Genomic DNA, 18,746 nt, shown 5'->3' with positions numbered 1-18,746 from the left:
TGAGTTGAGAAAGAAGGAGGAAAAAATTTGTTGTGTTCATCCTTTCTCATCTTTTGGCCGAAAATCATAAGGAGGAAGAAAGAGGATTTTTGCTTCATGCTTGGTTTAGAAGAGATCTAGAAGGCGATTTGGCTAAATTGGCATCAAGATTAAGGTATGTATGAGGTTGTGTTAGGAGTTTCATGCATGTTTTGGTTGCTAACTTGATGTGCATGTTAGCCATGGCTCAAATCTTTGTTATGCCATGGAAATGGTATTTGGCCAAAGTTGTTATGGTGATAAAGCCATTGCATGCTAAGTGTGAAGCTTGATGATGATGCATGCAATGATGGATTGTCTACTCATGAGTAAGATTTTGAGTTTTCTTTTGTTTAACCATGATTGAAGTTGAAAAGGGCATGATTGTCATATTCGCCATGATGCATTCATGAGCATGGTTCATACTTCTTGCATGTTAGTTAAAATTTGTATTTTGGATGGCTATGGACACCTTGAAATTCGCCATGCTCATATTGTATATATATGTTTGCACATGATGTTTTGGCTATGAAGTAAGTGATGAATATATTGGTTTAAAGAAGAAGATGTTGAAGAATGCTTGTGAAATTGCAAGCACAATTCGCCTAGCACACATATAAGTGCTTGATGCTATATTATAAGTTTTGGGCCACAATGTGCAAAGCATTAACTAGTAAAATGCATGCTGTTTTTGTGAGGTATTAAGTGCATAATTGGCCTCAACATGTACATGAATATTCGCCTTGGGTAGCCTATTGAAGGCCTTAGCTTTTCCTTGATGCTCAAATAAATTGTATTGAATTGCTTGATGTAGTATAAAATGTGCATGACCATTGTGTATTCAAGCTAAAGAGTGGCCATATGACCATTTAAACTCCTTGTCATATTCGCCATAAGCAAGCACAATGAGGTTTTAATAAATTGAATTTGTTTGAATTAGCTCAAGAGCTAAGAGGGCCACAATTGGACAAGGGAAGGAAAAAGTGATCGAATAGCCGAAAAAGCCGTTCGACAACATCCGAGGTAAGTCCTCAAGAAGTGACCTTACTTGAATTATGTGAGATGAAGTATGGATGTGTATGATTATTGATTTATGTGTATGAGAAATTGAATGATACCGGGCTAAGTCCCAAGGCGAATATGCTTGTGAATATATGTGCGTTTGAGCCTTAGTAACGAAAATGAAATATGTATGTCCAATGATTATTGATGTATGTGTACATGAGAAATCGAATGATATCCGGCTAAGCCCGAAGACAATTATGCTGAAATTATATCCGGTTAAGACCAAGGCAATTGTGCTAGTGGCTATATCCGGCTAAGACCAAGGTTTTCGTATGAGTTATTCTATCCGGCTAAGACCCGAAGGCATTTGTGCACGTGATTATATCCGGTTATATTCCGAAGAATCTTGGGCTGGAGGTGAGTGTTGGTTGCTGTAATGAATTCAATTAGTACACTCGAAAGGCCCAAAGGATAAGGTACGTTATATGTGCATTGGAAAGTCGACATGTTTGAGCAACATTCGCTCAATCGACTAATGAATTTCAGTTATTGAATTGATTGATACTTTGTGAAAGTATATAATGATGAAGTGTGAAGTAAGAATGTGTATTAATGAAATGATGCATTTGACTATGTGAATGTATTGCTGTAATTAGAGTTGATTATATTCCTTGAGACTTACTAAGCATAAAAATGCTTACTCCGTTGCTTTGGCTCTCGCTTTCTAGATTTCGCCGATAGCAATCGGATTCGGGATCGTTGAAGTCGAAGTCATCCACACTATCAAGCCCCCATTTTGGTATAAATTCTTGGTTGAACTTGAAATGGCATGTATAGGACTACCCCTTGTTGGTTAAATATGTTGTGATGTATATATGTACGGCCATGCGAAAATGGCTCGTAAAAGTGAAGTATCGACTTAGACTAATTGTGGTTTGTATGTATATATATTTGGTGTCATGATGTGGCTATGGCTTGGAAATGGGAATGTTGGTCACATGATCAGCCATTGGCATGGTTAAAATGATCATATATGAACCTATGTATGGCAAGACTAGTTGGTTCATGGAGACTACCAAATAGGTAAGACCTACCTTAGAAAACAGATGCTGCCAGCTGCAGTGACGTGAATGTGAAAAATCACCAAAATTCGTAGGATTGGAATTAAATAGTGAATAAGCTATGTAAATAAACCTTGATGAGTCTATTTTCATATGGAAGAAACGAAATGGTCATAGGAGTTACTTGTTAAGAGATATTAAAGCTATTGTGAGACAGGGCCAGAATGGTTTCTGGGTCCCCTGTCACAACTTTAAAAATTTACTATAAATTATCCAGAAATAATTAGGAGTCATGCCTTATATGTGCAGATTCCATTTTGAGTCTAGTTTCATTAGAAACAAACGGCACCAGTATTAAAGCCCTGTACAGAGAGATATTCAAGTTGTAACGCGCGAAGGCAGAGCAGTCGATCCCTGTAACAGGGGTGACTTTAACTAATAAACTGTACCAATTGGCCTGACCAAAAATTCTAGAAATAAATCCATGGATGGATATATGAGTCTAAATTCAGGGAAAATTTACGAAACCAGTTTCCGAGTTTTGAAACTCGAGATATAATTTTTAAGGCGACAGTGATGCAGTTTTCCAGCCCGACTGGAAATGTCAAATTGGTGGGCAAAATATGTGGACTTGACTTGTTAACCCCTCGTGTCCGACACCGGTGATGGTCTCGGGATCGGGGTGTTACAATTTTATTGGTATCAGAGCCACGGTTTAGTCGATTCTAGGACTACCGTGAGGTGTTTGGGGTCTAGCTATACATGCCATTAAATGATGAATCGATAGTGTGGTGTTACAGAGATTATTTCTATAATTTCGAAACATTAACCACATATAGACATATACAGAACGTAAATATTACATACTATGTATCAAATATATTAAGTCAATTTATCATATACAAAAATATTTATACAAGCAATGCTAAGTTACAAATAAATCATAACCTTCTTATTCAATTCCATCTTATAACTGAATATACCAATATATTATTGAAATAGTTTCAAACTAATTCATCTATGTTTACCTATTCAAAACCTTGACCGAATCAGTTTAACATGCTATGAAAATGTATACACACAATGATCATTACACCATCCATTTCTAAATTTTACCAACCATTATCAAACCATTACTAACACATATAGCGTCTATCATATGAATCATTCTTGCTTAGCATATTGCATTATAACCAAAAGTTAACTAAAACCATAATCCAAAAACACAACCAAAATTATCAAAACCAAGATCACAAAACATTATAACTAAGCCCACAAAAAATCAAACCTAAACATAAAAAGCAAGCCATTTTCGCATGGCTAATATACAAACATATTCAAAATAATTAATCCCAAAGCTAGTCTATACATGCCATAATTTAAGTTTAGCTTATAAGGTACCAAAATAGTAGATAGTGCGATCAATTTGGTTGACTATAACACCGATCAATTTGGTTGACTATAACACCTTTAATCCGTATCTTTCGTCAGAACAGAATCATAAGGCATTACAGAATGGAACGCAATTCGAATAATTAAATAAAACATTTATATAATTGCATGAATATTTCTCGAAAATTGACTAAGATTTAAATCAAAAGCTATTACAACTCTTAATTTGAACATTTCATATCATCGATATATTTGGGTATATCGTTCACATGTGTTAATAGCATACATATCACAAAAACAATTTCATATATGTGGCACAAGTAAAATAACAATTGATACGAATCTCTAATATATATATATCACACATCATTACCAAATAATATTAACTTTTGGTTATAAATAAACTCACTTCATTTTCTAGTCCATTCGACTAATATAAATGATTTATACGAATTGCGAACTTATATATATATATGACCAGTACATTTACATAAATAATCACATTTATGAAGATTTAAACGTACATATTTCTATATGGTTGATATTGTAATATGCATTACTAAATTCATGCGTATCGCATCAACATTACTGCAATCATATTTAAATGGAAGTACACATGCATGACTTTAATTAAACCCAACATATTATATGCCCATCTCATATATTAGAATTCCTACTAATTAAATCATATATAGTCTATTTCTAAATTTTCATGAACATAAATGCCGAAATACAATTGAGCAAAACACCTCATTCAAGTTGATCAACTATCCAATCATGAAAACAATTATCCACAAACCATTCGTACATTTACATTTTACGAAATAAATAATATATCATTATGAGCTTTAACCCTTTTCAAAATCCAATCTTGAATCCAAAAAAAAAAAAAATACCAAGCCATAAGTATTACCCTATTAAATAAAAAAACATTTTTTTACTAAGTTCATGAGCATATTTCACCTATGAATTATCATAGTCGAAACAACCACAAACCTTTTAAAACCACTGCTCCTTGTCCAAACATCCAACATTTACCTCATATAATGAGCATACACAACATGCAACTTATAACCATAATTAACATAGACCGTACCCATCATATTTAAATTCAAACATATTAATTAGCCAATTTCGCATGGCTTTATACACGACCAAAATTCATCATCCCAAAACACACTTTAGCCTATACATGCCATAATTCGAATTTAACTTATAAAGGTACCCAAAATAGTAGATAGTGTGATGAACTTCACATACGATCCCCGAGCTTGTAACTTGATTTTCAAAATCTATAAAACAAACAAATATGCACACAGTAAGCTATTATAGCTTAGTAAGTCATAAGCAAATAGTAGACCTAACAAAGTATTTAACTCAATTAGGCTAACCAATATTTATAGTAACTATACACCATTAGTTCAACTTATAACTTGAAAATATATCTATATATATATATATATATACATTCGTACATGAACATCATCTTGGCCGAATAGTCAAATAACCAAATTGTCTATTTATCAAACAACTTTCCAACAACTTGTTTTTACCTTATCGAATACACATATTCCTTTATATACAAGTTCAAGAGTCAAAATATCACAATAAGTAATTACATTCCTTACTTGGCCGAATACTCACCTGAACAATTAAGCATATTAATAGTCAACTTCCCAACACAACTAGTTATAACATAATCATGCCTATATAAACTTTTTATTCATTAGTTCGAAAATCATAACATAATATCACACATTTATATATCACCATCAAGGCCAATCACCCTTAATCATACACTTACACATAATTACGAATCATTTCATGATACTCAACTTATATAACTACAGAACCGAATACACATATATACCTCACTTAAATTCATTATCATCGATTATACATGAATAAAACTAATATCAAGTACAAACTTACCTTACCATTAATAGTCAACAGACTAATTCGTACTTGGCCGTTTAACTCATATTTCATACTCGTACACAATTTACCTTTGCCCGATGAACCATTCGGAATTGGATAGGACACTCGGATAATCACATAAATTGTACAAAGCCAACATCCCAAATGTGGACTTACATGTAGCCACATATCGATGACACTGTCCCAGACAGGATCTTACTCGTAAACACATATCAGAATTACAAATCGATCCCATGGGCTTACTTGCACACATATATCGAGATCCTATGTCATGACATATGTATCCTAGCTATTCCTAAGGTTCATACGGGGCTTTCAGACGTCGTATCTGGGTCGAATCGAACTCAGAAATGTCATAGCCAAATTTAACATATTTGGCCTTAACATAATTTAAATATAACATTTCATAACAGCATGTAATTATAACATTATACTATCAATAAACACGTCTATTTGCTTATAAACTTATCTCGGACGATGCAAAATGGAGTCAGATAGCTAGTCGACAATTTTTGTTTTTCCCCGATCCAAATTCGATTTCTTTGGTTCTTGATCTAAACATATTCAAATTAAGCTCATTCAAACATATTTTCATTAAATTTAGTCCAAAAACACATAAATGGGTAAATCACCATTTTATCCCTGACATTTACAATTTTCACAATTTAGTCCCTATTTCACAAAACACAAAATACACAAAATTTCCCTATACTTATGTTGGGCCGAATTTTACCCACTCTCAAACAAGTCCATATATTCAATTTATTTCACATTTTAGCCTCTCAAATTATTATTTTTTCAATTAAGTCCTAATTACTCAAAATCATAAAAAAATCCAATACGAAACATGTTAATCTAAAACATATCTTTCATTTTTCATCATCAAACAACAAAAATCACAAGTTATCAACAATGGCACAACTCAAAATATTCATCAAAATCAAAAATTAAAGCATGGATTTTGTAGTACTCGAAGCAACGATCTCAAAAACGTAGAAATTATCAAAAACTGAGCTAAACTCGTACCTTAATCAAGCTTGAATACTACCGAACCCTAACTTGTTTTTCTTTTTCTTTCTTCTTTAAGTTTCGGCCAAGAGAAAAGGTAATATGAAAACCTTATTTTAATTTGATATGAGTTATAAGATACAATAACAATAATAACATTTTATTTAATTACTTATTTAACCTTAATAATATTATAACAAAGCTATATAACATATGCCTAGTACCGTCCACTTATTCTTTTAATGGGTAAATTGCAACTTTAAGGCTTCCATTTAAAAATCCAAGTACAATTTAGCCCTTTTTAGAAATCCACTAAATTTTCATTTTACGCGATTAAGTCCTTTTATTTAATCAGACACCTAAATGACAAAATTAAATCACGAAATTTTTATAGATATAAATTCACACAAAATAAACACAGAAAATAATTTTTAATTATTTTTCTGACTCGGATTCGTGGTCCCGAAACCACCGTTCTGATTAGGGTCTAAATCGGGCTGTTACACTGACAGTCCCCGAGCTTGTAGCTTGACTCAAAAATCTATAAAACAGAGTAACATAACACACAGAGTAAGCTATCAGAGCTTAGCAAGCCATAAGCAAATAAACAATCCAGTAATATAACCAATTCATTTTAAATTTAACCGAATTATACTAGAATAAGTATGCTTAGTCTCAACCAACCAATTTCATACATGATATTTCGTTATTATACAAAATTCCAACCTTGGCTGAATGCCTATATAACCAATATAAGTAATTCACATTTCACTTACAAAGCCAAGATATCATTAAATAATCAAATATACTTATACTCATAAACACCACTCAAGCATCATAATATATCATCATGTACACATTACCTAAATGGCCGAATACACATGGTTACATCAATAAACATATCACATATCATTTCGAAGACAATCACAATATATATATACTTTATCAAGTTTGATTACAATTTTATAATTACACATTCCATATTTACCTTATAAGTCATATGTATCAAACGTTAAATACTTACTTACCTTACCTTGAATAGGTAACAAATTAATCCATACCTGGCATATAGCTCATTTTACACATTCAAACATAGCTTATCTTTGCCCAACGAACCATTCAAAATCGGATAGGACACTCGGATAATCACACAAATCGTACAATGCCAATGTCCCAGACGTGGTCTTACATGTAGCCACATATCGATGCCATTGTCCCAGATAGGGTCTTACTCGTACACACATATCGAAATCACATATCGATGTCATGGTCTTACTCGCACACATATATCGGAATCCTATGTCATGACATATGTATCCTAACTATTCCTAAGGTTCATACAGGACTTTCGGACGTCGTAACTCGGTCGAAACGATTGCATGGACATAGTTAACATGCTTACACATTCAGCATTAGCACATATTAATTCATATATTTCATATCAGCATGTACACTTTACATTTAATTAAAATTAAGTATATCTATTTACTTATAAATTACCTCGGACAACGAAAAATCGGTACGGATCGACTAGTCGACAACTTTCGTTTTTCCTCGATCCAAATCCGATTTCTTTGGTTCTTGATCTAAACATATTCATATTAAGCTCATTCAAACAATTTTTTCATTCAATTTAGTCCAAAAACACATAAATAGGCAAATTACCATTTTACCCCTAACATTTACAATTTTTACAATTTAGTCCCTATTGCACAAAACACAAAATATTCAAAATTCCAAGGTACCCAGTTTGGCCGAATATTTCTAGTGTTCATACAGGCCCATATATTTCATTTATTTCACATTTTAGTCCCTAAAATTATTATTTTTGGAATTTAGTCCTAATTACTCAAAATCATCGAAAACTCTAATACAAAATATGTTAATCTAAAACATATCTTTCATATTTCATCATCAAACAACAAAAATCACAAACTATCAACAATGGAATAGCTCAAAATATTCATCAAAATAAAAAATTAAAGCTTGGGTCTTGAAGATTACTAAGCAACGATCTCAAAAACGTAGAAATTATCAAAAACCGAACAAAAGCGAACCTTGATTGAGCTTTACAAAGTGCCGAACCCTAGCTCTTGTTCTTTCTTTTTCTTTTGTTTATATTCGATGCAAGAACAAAGAAAATAATATTATTATAACTTATTTTATGATATATTAACATATACATTAACTTATTACTAATTTACCTAATTAACCTTAATGAAATAATAATAAAATTATATAACATATGTTCATTACCGTCTAAACATCATGTTAATGGAATATTTTCAACATAAATACCCCAATTTAGGAAACCATTAGTAATTCGGCCCTTATACAAGTTACCACCTAATTTTTATTTTACGCGATTAAGTCCTTTTATTTAATCGGACACTCAAACAACAAAATTGAATCACGAAAATTGCACAAATATAAATTCACACAAAATAAACACAGAAAATAATTTTTAAATATTTTTCTGACTCGAATTCATAGTCCCGAAACAACCGTTCTAATTAGGGTCTAAATTGGGTTGTTACAAGAGCACCATTAGCACAAGCGTCCACTACCATCCTCGTGTGGGCATTGAGACCATTATAAAACTTCTTAAGTTGGATGCAATGTTGAGGACACTTCCGTAATAATTCTTTATACCTTTCTCATGCCTCATACAAGGACTCATCATCCATTTATTGGAAAGTAGTGATCTCGTTCCTTAACTTAGCATTCTTGCTAGATGGGAAATACTTCATGGGGAATCTTTCTGCTAAGTCTTGCCATATGGAAATTGAATTTGGTGGCAATGAGTTCAACTAGGCTCGGGCTCTGTCCTTTAGTGAATATAGGAATAGCTTCAATCGTAATGCATCTTCGGGTACTCCAACTAACTCGAAAGAATCATTCACCTCTATAAATAGTCTTAAGTGAAGATGAGGATCTTCACTAGGCATTCCATTGAATTGGTCCACTATCTGAAGCATCTGGAACATGACTGGCTTCTAGTTCGGGTCTTCTAATACCCGAATTAAGATCATGAAACATTGACATAGCATACTGTCTTAGAGCTCTATCCCTATCATCAACAATAAGGATAGGATTTTGAGCAGGGTTTGCTCCGTTTCCTTGATTCAAATTTTCAAGGTTCATCTCTTTGATCCTTCTCTGACTTGCTTGTCTTTTTCGCTGTCAAAAAGTTCATTCAATTTTAGGGTATACAGGGAGTAAACCGATAATTTGTCAATACTCATAAACACTTGAAATAATCATAGAAAAATTAATTAAGTTAAAATTGAATAGAAAAATAAACCAAAATGCAAAATTAATAAATCCACAAATAATGACTTTTTAAACAAGTCCCTGGCAACGGCGCCAAAAACTTGGAACGACAAAAATGTGCAAGTATACACAATCGCAACAAGTAATAAAGTGATGAGTAAATGTCGAGTTATCATACCTATAGGGACTATGAAAAGAATTATTTATGAATGCAATTTTGAAAACACTTTGGTGATGAAAAATACTTTGATTTGAGGAGGTGATTAAAAACTAGAGTTTTAACAAAGTAAAATAAATAAAAATAAAATAAAATTTCCAATGCACGATTTCAAAAGATGATTTTAATCAAGATGACATAATTGTGTTAGATTAATTACATTTCTTAACTTAGAATTATTAAACTTATGTTTATGTTGTTACGAATAAATTCACAGCAACTCGGTTATTTGCTAACTTATGAACATACTTACTTACTAAAATTTCATTTACCTCTGGACTATATCTATATGCCAATTCAACCGATTAAAAAAATTTTAATAAGCAAATGTGTTAATGCACATACATACTTATGAAATTAAAGTAATCTCTTGTACATATCTCTAAGTCAATTCAAACAATTGATTCAATTTCAAAACCACATAAAAGATTACGTGAGGTAATAATGTATTTCTACATTGAAACAGTTTAATCACAATAATCTTGCAAGTTATGCAAGGCTAATGTATCGTTAGATATCATTGCTAATTTAACCCTCGGCTACCTTAGATGATCAAACATGCACTGGTCAAGTATCATGTCAATTAATTACAATTTAAATCTGTTTAAATAATTAATTCATTAGTTACCTTCCAATTGTAATGCAAGAATAACTTAGTCATGGTTTTACTTAATCAAACATCTTACCGAGGCCTATAACACGAACACAGTTTTAATAAATTAAGTAGAAAAAATGCAATCAACCTAACATGAATTAAATTTAAGCCATATTAATTAAATTAAACATATCAACATCATAAGTAGTCATAGATTATAACAACAACAAAATTAAAAGGATAGGGAATAAGAATCAAATCCAGTGTTTTCTCTGTGGCTTGACTAGTATGCTCCACTCCTCTTTCTCCTCTTGTTCATGTTGAATCGAGGCTTCTATGAACACTTGAACACTGTTCCAAATGGTGGTTGATTGACTCTTTTCAAGAGGTGAAATCGGTAAGGGAATAGGGGAAGAAAGTGAAGAACAATGGAAGGGAATGAAGAGAGAAAAATGAGAGAGAAGTGAAGAGATCAGAAGGGTTGAGATGTGTTTAAAGTGAGCACCAAATGGGGTATTTATTGTAACACCCCAGACCCGTCCTAGACGTTATGGCTGAATCTGGAGGTGTCACATGATAGTGCTTTTGAAATCGTACTTGACAAGTAAAAATCGTTCCAGTTACTTAATCTTTGTTATAATTAAAATGTATCTCTTTTTCGCAGAAGCTTTGAAAACATACTATATTAGGGAAACCCGTAATTAATTTTGAAGACCTTAGTTTATAAGAAAAGCCATTTGTTTTTAGTGAAAGCCGAGTTTTGATAATGCTTGTCAAAAATAAAACATCAATAGTATAAAATCGAGTTAAAACCAAATAGTCCAAAGTCCCAGAAATTACAAAGCAAAACCTAAATTAATAGAGGGAACAGATAACTAAGAAAAATTGCATTGCTATAGTACGAAATCATGGTGGTCACCGCCGAGACCTCTGTTGCACTATTTCGCCTAATGCTGGGGATTACTTGAACAGATTAAATAGAAAAGAGTGAGTTTCTGCAAACTCAGTGTGTAATCCCCACAGAAAATATACACACAGCACGTATCCGAAATCAGTCATGCATAGTTCGGGCCTGAGCCCTTTACAGAATCGGTGTGGACCTTAGCCCACTCAGATACAAAATCAGATGTAGAACAGAATAACAGAGTCCTACCCACCAGCCTCTACACACCAACTCCATCCAACATTACAAACCATGTGGGGATAAAATCGACCCACCCATCCCTATAGACCATGTTGTTCCGAAATGCAGCACATAATCAGATAATTGTAGCTGTGCTGCCAGATATCAGGCTTAGGAACCTTTCAGAATACTTCCTCCATATACAATAACCCAACCCCGTGCAATGCAACATACAATACATGACATGCAATTATGCAATTAATAGATCATACATACAAATCAGTTTACATGCTAAAAGTAACATGCTAGGGCACATATATCATATAGCCAGATCACGTAATTAGGGGTCAAGTAACTCTTATCGACCTTACAGTATGTCCTAGTCCACTTAGGTGACCTGAGCAACCTTTCAGAGTATTTTAGAAAATTGGGCTCACACGCCCATATGGCCTACCCGTGTGGGCCCACACACCCATGTGGCCCACAAGGCCTAAATTGGCCTTGGCAGTGTGAATCACACGGCTTGGCCCAAAGTTCCACACGCCCATGTGGTTCACTAGTGTGGGCCCACACGGCCTAATTGGTCGAGCCCGTGTCTTGCACAAGGCCTCTTCAGTCCTGTAACATCCTGATTTTCGGGTTTATTCGCGATTTTCAATATTTTGTAAAGATTTTTAAAATTTTGTATTTGGATGTGGAATTAGTATTTTGAGTAGGTAAATGGGCTTATAGAAGGCCCATGAGTTGGCCAAAACCCAGTTGAATTTTTGGAATTTTAGACTTAGGAGTTAGGGGTTCTGGCTAAGTGGCCTTAAGTGGAGTGATGGGTAAATTGCATCACAAATGAGCCTTTGGTAAAGTGGCTAAGTGACGCCACTAGGGAGCTATGAAGGTGGCGTGTAAGTGTTGGGGGAAGACCTAGGTTCGATTCCCTTTGTTGGCAAATAGATGCATTTATTTTTTAGTGCAGGAGGGTAAGTGTTGGAGTTCGTGGATTCGCTAGAAGAGAGTTGGATCGGTTTAACTGCTTGGATTAAGAAGTGATAAGGGAGAGATTTAAGGGATTGGGATGAGGCTAGAGTTAGCCGAATGGGGGAATTGAAGAGGAAAATCGGCGGGGGATTATGAGGGTAGTATTTCGGCACTTAGGGTATTGTTGGTGCCGCTTTTCTTACTTTTACACCTTAGGATTGTTCTTTTCTCTTTTTCCTCTCTAGCCGAAACTACCATCTCCCTATTCTTCTTCTTCTATTTTTCTTCTTCAAACTATTCATCATACCTACTATTCATCAACACTTTTGCCGAATCCATAAAAGCGAAAACCCGTGATCACCGCTTGCCGATTTCTTCAAAGCCGTGTTCTTTTATGTTCTTTTATTTTCTTAATTTACAATTATCTTTTCTTAATCCTAGATTCCCGACCGCAATTCTACTTCAAGGTTGTAGCCCCACACTATCATCTTCTTCATCAAACAAAAGCCGAAAAACCATAGATTTGGGGGCTTGTAGCAAAACTACAAGACTTTGGGGAATCGAGTTCTACCGTCGTTTGATAGATAAATCTACACTAGATTGCGTCGAAATCAAGTGGGAGTAAGGGTAAGTACGTATCATCTCGGATCTATTCTTATTTTGCAAAGTTAAGAAAAGTCAAGTCCCTAAAATTAGGGAGGTCATCGATTTGGGCATGTGGCTCTAAGGGTTGTTAATGGTTGTTTTCTTTCATTGGTTAGTGCCTTCTTAAGTGTGGGATTGAAAGCGTGAATCACCGGAGCAATCGGATTCGAGCTAGTCATCGATTTTGGCGACAAAGGTAAGGTACCTAAGGGCCATTGTGGATGGTGGCCGAATGTGTAAGTGATGATAATAGGTAGTTTCGATTTGGTTTAATACAACATGGTCTAATCTATAAGTCGTTGATTATAGGGAAATCGATAGGAGATCTCGTCAAGGAATATCGCAAATCGTGTGTACCAACACCCTTTTTAGTTCAATTCGACAAAAGCGAAATGCCAAATTCGGCATTTCATGGTCATATGGGTATGCGAATGCTCTCAAGTCATAGAGTAATTGTTAGATCTGGCACCGCAAGGTGGTAAGCACGTTCAGCGTGACGTTTTAGCGTATTTCGTAAAAAGGGGCTCGATGGGCCAAAACGGGCCCAATGGGCTTACTGACCAATATGGGTAAGAGATGGGCAAATTAGCTCATTAGGTAGATGGTGGAATCAAATTGCATAAAACTGATAAAATTATCAATTAGCTTGTGCAAGAGCGTAGATCACGAAATTACCCCTAAAGAGCAAAATTACCAAATTACCCTAAAGAGCAAAATTACCGATATACCCCTAGGGTTTTAAATTGGTTGAATCGCTTGATTGATTACTACTGTATTTTGCATGATATGCATTTATTAATATCTGCTGCATGGGATTGGGGTATTAATGGAGGAAGTATTGAAAGTGGTTCATCCACGTCTTGGAGGCTTTGCCTCAATCGATCGAATTTGAGTGCCGCTGTTTGCAACTGTGGTGTGTAATTTGGGTGGGTTGAGATATTCCCACATGGTGTGTAGGGTTGGTACAGGCGGTGTAGCGGTTGGTGGGTTGAGTAGTCTCCCAGATGGGCTTACGTTCATTATTACCGTTGTTACTCATATTATCGAACGGGCCTATGGGCCACATCTGTTATGTAAAAGGGGCTAAGGCCTTGCTCATCAGATTCGAAAAGGGCTTGACCTCTTGTATCAAGATCTGAATAGGGCTCAGCCTAATGGGCTCGAGCTGAATTGGGCTTTGGATGGGTTTCAGATATACCGAGTTTTCCCAAACTCACCCCCTTCCTCTTCCATCCTTGCGGTGAGCCCTAGAATTGGTGGACTTGGAGTCAAGGGATTCAGAGTGGCCATGAAGATTGATTGCCGATTTTAAATAAGTTTAATATTTATTTTGGATTATTTTTATTATGCTTAAAGTTGTAATAAGGTCGCTCTTTTTAATTACTTATATTTTGGGGATTATTAAACTGCTAGCACTAGGGTTCGCTTTTATAAAATCTACTTGTTTTAAAAGATCACGATGACGCGCAAAGTTTCATAAAGTAAATGTTTTCCCAAGAAAATAAATATTTTAAGCAAACGATTTGCAACCTTAATCATTTTCTTAAGTGGTCATAATCAAACGGTTTTCTCAAAATTATACGAGATGTTAGAGTGTGGCAATGGCGGTGTGCATGTCTAGGATTGGATCCAAGAGAGAGCTTGGTACTTAAGCAGTCCGACGGACTCACCTCCTCTTCTTCATGGTTTCCTACCTGGTGCGCAGCTTCTATTCACTTTAACCTACTTTTAAAAGTGTCTTTTACAACACCAACTCAGCTTTTCCAAACTAAGTAATATGGAATGTTTTGAACGCATCAATGTGGCGCATCAGATCCGGTCATAACGTCCAGGCCGGGTTTGGGGTGTTACAAGTCCTCACATGGCCGTATCAGGTGCCCGTGTCACGCGCGCACAGCCTAGTTCGTCGATCACATGCCCATGTGCTGCCACACAGCCTACCATACGGGCGACCACACGCCTGTGTGGCATCAATAGTTTTGTTTTTCAGCTTTCGCCGATTCTCATTTTTTGTGTTTCTGAGTACACACCTGGTATTGATTTGAAACTAAAATGACCACGAGCACTCCAGAACCTTTATTAAACCAATATAACGCCAAATTAGTCACTTAAAGCTGTGCTTAAACGAAAACAGACGAAAAAGACTGAACGGTAACTCACAAAACGTTACCTTCAGTCGCACAATCGGGGTTTCACTGTAACAGCCCTAACCTGTATATGTCGCCGGATTAAGGTTATGAAGCATTACCGTACAAAACACAATTCAGCACTGTCATTTATCATTCTTCATGCATTATAGAATAACGATACATTTATAACATTATCAAACTTATATACATCAAAATCATGTGCACATATTTAACACTTTCATTAATGGATTCCCTATATACATTACATTAATAACATATAATTTACCATATCCAAGCATATAATCTCACTTTTCATATATAGAAAATACATCAAGACATAATTTCATTAACTAAGTATCAAACATCTCATTTTCTAATTTACGATATGTATATGATGAAACCAATCAAACCAATATGTATACAACTTGATGTCCAATCATATATATATGACATTAGCAATATTACTATATGATCGTACATACCTTTTATGTTATTATAGTATGCGCATTTTAACCTATTCCATTAATTAAGTCATGACTATACCAATTCATATATTAAGCATGTTTGTCTAAATTCTAAACATTCACACGGCATAATAGTCATGTGTATATAATACGCATAAACAAGCATATTCATTTAGCCACATACAAATATGATTATAATCAATTTTAAACACTAGCACCGAAGCAAAACATACCAAAGTACCTATCTATTATATACCAAATTATTAACACACAAATATGGCACATTTTCAACTCAATATTACCGTACCTCAAACAAAGCATATTAACCAAAACAATCATATAACATACTCATTATTTGTCTTCATCAACCATACTTAGTTAGCCAACCATTCAAGCATAGTATATGCACATACATTGCCATTACAAACCGAATCAAGATAACTAATACAAATTCGAATATATATCATTATCATTTTACTCTATTACTAAGCCAAATTAATAAACCAATCACAAAGACAAAACATACCATACATCAAACTTACCGAAAGTGAGCTAATCATAGGCTATTTGTGATACCTTAACAAAGCACATCAACAAAATTCACATATATTTATATATGTATAAACCATAGCTGAAACACCAAAACCACAACTAAGCATAATCATATATTGATCAAACCTTGAAACTAAACTTAACAAAATAAACAAGCCATTTTTGCATGGCTTATATATATACACAAAACAAAATCCAACATTTCCAAATATTATCTAGCCTATACATGCCATAGGTTCAAAATTTAGTTTATAAAGTACCAAAAATAGTCGATAGTGTGATAAACATCGCTGATGATCGTCGAGCTTGTAACTTGACTCCAAAATCTATAAAACAAAGGCAAACATACACATACAGAGTAAGTTATCTTAGCTTAGTAAGTCATAAGCAAATAAATAACTCAATGTCAATATCAACTCAATTTAACCAAACCAATTTATGCTATCACAATCACATTTAATTTCAAGCTCACAATTTCATATACAACATATACTTTCAAATATAAATTTTACCTTGGTCAATTATACATATATCTATTATCAAAGTGACATTCAATTTCAAAACCATAGTATCATTATATAACCGAATATATATATACACTCATAAGCATATACTATTGAATCAAACTTTAATATCTCATACTTATACATAGCATGTGGCCGAATATACTTCACAAATATACTTATATTTACATTAGCATCATGTAATAATTTGCATCACATATCAAATAACCAATTGACCTTATTTTTAAATAAGTAATCAACTATCTCATACCTGATCACTTAGCTTGATTTACACATTCGATCATAACTTATCAATGCCTATTGAACCATTCGAAATTGAATAGGATACTCGAATAATCACACATATCGTACAATGCCAACGTCCCAGACGTGGTCTTACATGTAATCACATATCGATGCCACTGTCCCAGACAGGGTCTTACACGGATAAAATATGATGCCGATGTCCCAGACATGGTCTTACACGTAATCACATATATCAATGGCAACATCCCAAACGTGGTCTTGCACGAGAACACATATCAGATATCCTATGTCATGGCATATGTATCCTAGCTATTCCTAAGTTTCGTACGGGGCTTTCAGACGTCGTAACTCAATCGAATCGAACTCGTACACATAGATTCCAAGCTTATACATATTCGGCTTTGACATATATACTATCACATTATACATTTCAGCATATATAGTTCGTACTTAATCAAATAAATAACATCTATTTGCTTATAAACTTACCTCAGACAACGATAATCAGAACGGGACGACTAATCGACAACTTTGGTTTTTCCCCGATCTAAATCTAATTTGTTTGGTTCTTGATCTAAACATATTCAAATTAAACTCATTTAAGCATACTTTCATTCAATTTAGTCTAAAAACACATAAATGTGAAAATTAACATTTTACCCCTGACATTTAACACTTTTACAATTTAGTACAAATTGCACAAAACACAAAACATGCAAAATTTGCACACACCATGCTTAGGCCTAATACTATCCATGTTCATACAAGTCCGTACATTTCATTTATTTCACGTTTTAGTCCCTCAATTTATTATTTTTGCAATTTAGTCCTAATTACTCAAAATCATCAAAAATTCCAATACCAAACATATTAATCCAAAACAAATCTTTCATAATTTATCAACTAACATCACAAAGCTCAATTATTCATCAATGGCATAACTCAAAATATTCATCAAAATCATAAATTCAAGCATGGGCTTTATACATTACACTGCAACGATCTCAAAAACGTAAAAATTATCAAAAATTGAGCTAGTTACACGCCTTAATCAATCTTAGCTTCGGCCAAACCCTTAAAGTTTTGCTTTTCTTTCTTTATTTTGATATTCAGTCAACACCAAAAGACGAACACTATGGCTTTTAATTATGTTTTATTATAAAATATATTAACTCATTATTCAATTTACATATTTAACCTTAATGATTTAATAACAAAACTAAATATTGCATGCCATTACCGTCCATTCATATAATCAATGGCCTAATTGCAACATAAGTACTTCATATTATAAAGACAATAACAATTAGGCACTTTCACATTTATCTAGTCACTTTTACATTTTATGGGATTAAGCCCTTTTTTATTAAATCGGCACTCAAATGACAAAATTAAATCATGAAAATTTCACACATATAAATACACACATAATAAACATAGAGAATAATTTTTTAAATATTTTTCTGACTTAGACTCGTGGCCCTGAAACCACCATTCCGAATACGGTCTAAATCGGGATGTTACATTCACCTACTTCGCACGTCAATCAGAGATATCCAGGCCTTTGATTATCTCCTAAACACC

At 34.0% G+C, this 18,746-nt stretch overlaps 1 non-coding gene across 1 annotated transcript; it reads left to right on the top strand.

Annotated features, from left to right (window-relative positions):
• Positions 1–9,035: 9,035 nt before the first annotated feature.
• On the top strand, positions 9,036–9,142 carry LOC128281826 (small nucleolar RNA R71). Its single transcript, XR_008272096.1, has one exon. It is a non-coding gene; the product is annotated as a small nucleolar RNA R71 (small nucleolar RNA).
• The last annotated feature ends 9,604 nt before the right edge of the window (positions 9,143–18,746 follow it).

The sequence above is a fragment of the Gossypium arboreum genome, chromosome 1 (genome assembly GCF_025698485.1).
Source record: "Gossypium arboreum isolate Shixiya-1 chromosome 1, ASM2569848v2, whole genome shotgun sequence".
NCBI lineage: Eukaryota > Viridiplantae > Streptophyta > Magnoliopsida > Malvales > Malvaceae > Gossypium > Gossypium arboreum.
Note: the sequence above shows the minus strand (reverse complement) of the source record. Positions and strands in the feature narration are given on the sequence as shown.